Below are 7,288 nucleotides of genomic sequence, written 5' to 3'. Positions count from 1 at the left end.
CGATCCCTGCCACTGACTGTTTTGTATATTTTTGAAGCTTGTCTCCTTTTAAAGGTAGTATTATTATCTTGATTATTATTATTGTCATTATTATTATTAGTATTATTTATTATCTATGATTGATTGTTATTAAGTAAAATAAGTATTATTGTTACTATTTATTATCATTATTATTATCCTACCATTAGGATTAATACTACAATTAAACTAGTATCATAATTATCATTAGCAATTTTATAGTTATTATAATTATCATTATTATTATAATTATTATTAAAAATAATTGTTTTTGCAAAAACTATCATCTTTACTTTATCATTATTAGTAAAACTAACATTTCTATTAAAATTACTACTATTAGTACCATTATTATTATTATTCTTAATCTAGAAATTCTACAATTATTAATTTTACAAAACTAAAAATTTATATATATATAATATATTTACCACATAAAGTATATAAATATTACATAAAACTATGTTTTAACTAATATTATTGATATAACATTAACTAAATATCAAATAAGTATCATAATGTATTATAATTATTAATAAGATTATATATAAGAATATTGATCTTAATACATAACAAAATATATAAACTTAATTGATTTATATTATAGTGTGTTAATATATATACATGATATAGGTTCATAAATCCGAGGCCAACCTTACACTTGTTCAATGATGTTATATGTATTTTCACTACAAAATACATTAGGTGAGTTTCATTTGATTCCCTTTTTACTCTTTACATTTTTGGGACTAAGAATACATGCGCTTTTATAAATGTTTGACGCAATAGACACAAGTACCTTAACTGCATTCTATGATAGAATTATCTGGGATTGGGGTTGATTATTATGACACGCATTAGCCCCCGGTTTCCGTTAAAGCGTGTGAGCTCCTGAGCCGGGTGGATGGTTTATTATTTACGACATTTTGGCACCGGTTGGCCTATATTTTATAAACATGTGTTCAGCCGTGGGGTGTAAAGACCGGCACAGAGGTTCTATATTTTGAAGGCACATGTATTCAGCCGTGGGGTGAAAGACCGGCACAGATGGTTACTATTATATTTTGAATCCTCACCAGGTGTTCTTCATATGAAAGATATTTTTTTTTGTGCAGTTGGAATGGGACTTCTGCACGTTTTATAATATTTAAAATCTTGTGGTCTATTAAAATGATGAAAATGAAATGATTACTATAAACTAATGAACTCACCAACCTTTTGGTTGACCCTTGAAAGCATGTTTATTCTCAGGTTTGAAAGAAATCTTCCGCTGTGCATTAACTCATTTTAAGGATATTACTTGGAGTCATTCATGACATATTTCAAAAGATGTTGCATTCGAGTCGTTGAAGTTCTTTAGAGATTATTATTAAGTAAATGACGGATTAGGTCATTTATACTTGGATATTATGAAATGGTATGCATACCTGTCAACTTTCGATGAAATGAAAGTTTGTCTTTTAAAAATGAATGCAATGTTTGTCAAATGTATCATTTAAAGTTTAAGTACCTCGCGATGAAATCAACTATTATGAATCGTTTATAATCGATATGGACTTCATCTGGATGGATTAGGACGGGGCGTTTCACATACGTTGTCACTCGACTTATGTCTAAGTTTTGGTTTCCCGAACTCATTCTCGTACTCTTAGATAACTAGCCTTTTACGTTACGCGACGTGTACCCTTATTAATAATTTTACTTACTCATCAGTAAATTACCTTATAATAAATATAGCTTATAAAATTGAGCGTTGTGGTCATTTGCTTCTATAAATCAGTGGCTCGTTGTTTGTCAAAATATATTATTTTAAATCAGGACATTTTATGACTAAGTTAAAATATATAGATATATATATATACATATATATATATATATATATATATATATATATATATATATATATATATATATATATATATATATATATATATATATATATTATATAAATTTGTACTTAAAATGTTTACTTAATAATATTACATTTAGTTTTTCAAAACTATTTATATTTCAAAGTTCATTTTTATTTCGTTTAGAAAAATATTATAACACGTAACATTTTTAACTTAAATAGATACTATTCATTTATGTATTACTGTTTTAAATATCAATCGCATCACTAGGCGAGAGTTACTATTGCGTACTTAACTAATTTGAAAACAATATATTTTTAATGAACACGATCTAATTACGCGTTGCAAGTTATTTATATATTCAACAACTAATATTCCAATTTACGTTATTTAAACATGGATATTAATAATCTAGTTCTATTATATCGTAAAGCGTTGCGTACACTTGAAATCAAATAAGTTGATTTATTGGGTAATTTAGTCTTCCACTAGCTTTTGTCTAACTCTCGATATTTGACACCTTGTTCTTATATGCAAATCACTTTACCATTTTCTAGATACCGTTAAAAAGAAAATAGATTTCTTAAATCAAAGTGGACCTCTCAACAGGGACATACAATGTATGTGATAAATCAATCATTTGATATTATCTTCTAATTCCGTCGATAAACATATTGAAACAAATACGTTCATGTAATGCTTTATACGTTTAAATACTTTGTTGACGTTTTCAAGTTATAATATATACACACATACATACCTAATCATATACGTTCATTTAGTGGTTCGTGAATCATTGGAATTTGGTCGAGGTTAAATGAATGTATGAACATAGTTTAAAAATCCTTGAGATTTAACTTAACAAACTTTGCTTATCGTGTCGGAATACTATAAAGATAAAGTTTAAATTTGGTCGGAAATTCCCGGGTGGTCACAGTATCTATCCGTTAAAGAAATTTTGTCCCCGAAATTTGATAGAGGTCGTCATGGCTAATAATGAGAATGTTATTATGACGATTTATAGGGTTTCATTATGTTTAAGAAGTATGGATAAAATAATTCAATTACTCGAAGCGTATGAGTGAAGTTATTGTAAATGAATGAAATAAGATAATAGTGATTCGTCATATCTTTTGACGTCATCACGATTAATCTTCGAGTTTAAAGAAAATCTTTGTAATCTATATTGGATTTGATTCTTCGGCGAATAAAGAAATTATGATCCCCTTCGATTTAATGCGATAATCCATCTCGATTTCTCCGTCGGATATTTCACTATAAATCTACCTCCTTCTTTTCCTTACAACTCACACCTTTTATTCTTTCTCTTCAATTCATATTTTAAAGCATTCATCAATATGCTTCATCCAGTCCTGCTTCTTGATATATTTCTAACTTTTATATCTGTCATTCTTCTTTTTCATCTACCACCGGAAGAATCTATTTACTTCTACTATACTCTTGGTTTTATAGTGTTTTTAGTTCTCCCGTGTCTTTATGTTGCTATATACATCGATATATATGGTTTATAATTTCTGAGTTATCGTTGGGCTTTATATTCTTCTTTATATTTCGAAGTTCCTGCTTCTGTCTTCTATAATCATTGTCATCCCCAGTTAATGCTCTCTCCTATTTGCTGCGATTTATACTCCAGTTTCTATTTCGGTGCTTCCTTCTTCCGTTTCCTCTTCTTGTGATTAAGCACCGCTTGTAATGGTCCAGAATTCGTGGGTATGAATTTCAGAATGAACATAGTAAATGTTTTTAGACGAAAATTGTAATGGCATGATCTTGATTCGTCAAATTACCAGAATATCCGGAAAAGACCGAATCATCAAGAAATATTTTCTTGATATGTTTAGAGGTTAAGTAGAATGCAAGAGTCGTGTAACATGGCACATGATGACGTTATGATCTGTGAATCATCACGTTCCATTTAGAAACTCAGCATGCATTACTGTAATATAATCATGTTGATCAAGTGTCATTATATTATACTAATTCATGTTTCAGCTCCCAACACTACTTCAAAAGTATTCCAATTTTAAACTCGAATGTTTCAGAATTTAGAAACAAAAATAGTTTCTTTTATGATGCAATACAGATAGTGCGAAGAGGTAAATGATTTCAGATAAGAATAATTATGGAAATATCTTCATAAATATGGAGGATATTTATAATGAAAGATACGATGATATCTTAGAATTTCTAATATCATAGGATGATGAAGAATATTGTCCGTAGGGGTTTAGTATCAGGAGCAAGGTATTCGTTAATGACTTCAGCAGATACTGAATCATTTGGATTCTTTGAAGACAGGTTCAGTCTTTGTGATTTGTCTACAGCCTCCTTCATACTTTGCTCAATCCGTTTTCCAGTTCCAAAACTTCTCTTTTTCTGCGCTTTACCAGCACACTATTCATTATCATCAAAATTTTTACTGTTAAGGTCATTTACAGTTCTTGATGCTTCATCAGCATTTTTCAAAATTTCGAGAACTAGTTCGCAGTTTAGGGTGTTTTTCAGAAACTTCACATTCGCAGTATGTAAGTCTAGGAGATAGACGTTATATGTATAACTGTTGACGTCGACATGCTGCGAGATTTTAAAATACAGATTGCTAATTCCCAATGATTCGTATGGCAATTCTCGTTACAAGATGCAGATAGGTAAATGATGGGGTTTTGATAATTATAATGATTTTTCGGAAAATCAAAAATCAGTGAAGTTGTTGGTAAGTTTATTGCTAATGTGATGGAACATAAATGGTTCCCCGGTAACGATGGCGAAAGAGAAACGTATATATCAAGGTTATAATAAGGCTGTTTCGACTGAAAAGTCAAAGTTGACTTGCTGGAGCTGTGACAAAACTGACTACTTTGGAAAGGAATTGAAAAGTCATTTTAGCTAATAAATGTCAAAAGGTCTGACACGGACACATGTTAAACTATGACTTTGGTTTCGAGATCTTTTCAGGTACATAACTGTGGGTAATATGTGGTTGGATCATCATCTCGATTGTTCATTATTTGGAGTGTCTTCATGATTTTCAAAGGGTTTGAACACAGATTGTAATCTTTAATATACATATGATGTTCTAACATAGTTTTGAAGTCAAAGTATAACTTTGAAAGATATAGGAATCTAAGAGTGATGATTTTTGGTTATATTTCGAATTAAATTCTGAGATTTCGAAATCGAAATATGTAATTGGATTTGAATGAGTATGGTTGTTTTGATTTCTATAAAAGAATGTATATTGTTGTGAAAGTATTGAGTATAGTTGATGTTTGCAGAATCAGATTCAAATAATGTAACATATTAATTGTGAATTTATATATCTCTCGGGTATTACCTACCCGTTAAAAAAAATTCACTATTAATATTTTGTACAAACGAATTTTTATTACAGTCATTAGGAAAATATATATGTGTATATTTCCTTTAGATGTAACATAGGTTTAATGAGTTAATATTAAATTAAACTCATTGATTTACGGTTGAAACTAGAATTGAGTAATCCCCAAAACTTTAGAAATTACATGAGTATTTCTTCAATGATATTGGAATTATGAATCACTACTTTGCATGATGTTGGTGTGGAATTCTTGTGAACTTCGCAAGGTATGAATGATGTTCTTTGAAAAGTTTCGAGTACATTGATGATGAAAGTGTAAAATCAAACATATATTTGAATAATACACTTAGTTTATTATAAGTTGAAATTTATTAAATTGAGATAGAAATTGTGGCTAACGATGGTTAAGTTGCTGACGAGGGACGTACATCATTGCATATTTGTAATATGAATTAACCGAGTAGTTAAGATTCACACACAATAGCTTAGTACGGAAAGATTTATTTTGATCTCAAAATTTATATATAAAATATACATATAATTTCTTCAGAGGGAATGAGTTAATAATTCATAACTCGTTGATACAATATACGCCTTATTGATTCGTAATGATGTCCACGGTGATTCTTGAACTGACGGAGTTTGTGATGTTATAGGTGCTGCTGATTCTAATGATACTGACGGCACTGACTGTGTTGATGATGCTAACGGTAATGTTGATGTTGTTGGTAAAACAAGTCTAACTTGTAAATCACACACCATTCTTGTTAGGGTTTCTACTCTTCCTTTTATCATTTCGGTCCACACGCTTGATTTATGGCTAAGGCTAGAATAGACAATCTCTAAGACTTTAGAGATTTCATATTCGCCGTAGAAGGTTTCTCCAATGAAGTGATAGATTAATACTTCATCGGTTATTGTTGTTGGTACTCTATGGTGCGTATGACGTTGAGACTTGAGGTACTGATCGTGATATCGCGGTGTGGGATGCGGATGTTGTTGTTGGTGGTGGTGATGGTACTATTGCTATTGCTGATGGTGGTACTATTTATGCTGCTGGTGCTGCTACTAGGGTTTGTAACCTTTGCACCATATTCTCCAAGGCCACTACCCGAGCGCGAAGCTCGTTGACTTCTTCTGTTACACCGGGGTGATTGTCGGTTCGAACGAGCGGATGAATAAGATCTAGAATTTGAGATAGTATATAGTCATGACGAGATACTCTGGAAATGAGAGAGAAAATGGTATTACGAACAGGTTCGCCGATAAGTGCTTCAGGTTCTTCGCCAAGAGGGCAATGTGGTGGATGGAAGAGATCACCTTCTTCTTGTCTCCAGTGATTAAGTAGACTACGAAACCATCCCCAATTCATCCAAAATAGATGATGGCTGATTGGTTGATCCATTCTGGTCACACTACTTTCGGAGCTTGAATGGGATTCCATTTCGGAATCCGAGTGACTTGAACTGATGACGAATTCCATTTTGTACGATTGGATAAAGGATTTTTCGATATGAAATGATTATGGCTAACGGATGGTACTCTAATTACATAGAATATCCATATATATATATATATATATATATATATATATATATATATATATATATATATATATATATATATATATATATATAGAACAAAAGATTTCGTATATTACGGAGGAATTTACAGAATATGTCAGGCAAGGTTTACAGTAATAGATACGATAAGATATGATTTAGCAGATACGCTAAGATACGAATTTTGTCTATACACTATTCATGCAATCAATGCAGCAAGATTTGTCTAGACTAAGAATGATAAGCAGGTAATTTCCTAGGGATGATAAGTAGATAATTTTTGACACAAAATGATAAGCAACACTTTTGACATGCAGACACGGTCGAAGTCCAGACTCACTAATGCATCCTAACGACTTATTAGTTAGACATACTAATGCAGACCTGGTTCGATAAGACCACCGCTCTGATACCAACTGAAGGGACCCGTTCATATACATTATAAATGATTCACAATAGTTGATTACATCGCGAGGTATTTGACCTCTATATGATAT

Source organism: Rutidosis leptorrhynchoides, chromosome 7, assembly GCF_046630445.1.
Source record: "Rutidosis leptorrhynchoides isolate AG116_Rl617_1_P2 chromosome 7, CSIRO_AGI_Rlap_v1, whole genome shotgun sequence".
Lineage (NCBI taxonomy): Eukaryota > Viridiplantae > Streptophyta > Magnoliopsida > Asterales > Asteraceae > Rutidosis > Rutidosis leptorrhynchoides.
This window is presented reverse-complemented; position numbering follows the sequence as displayed.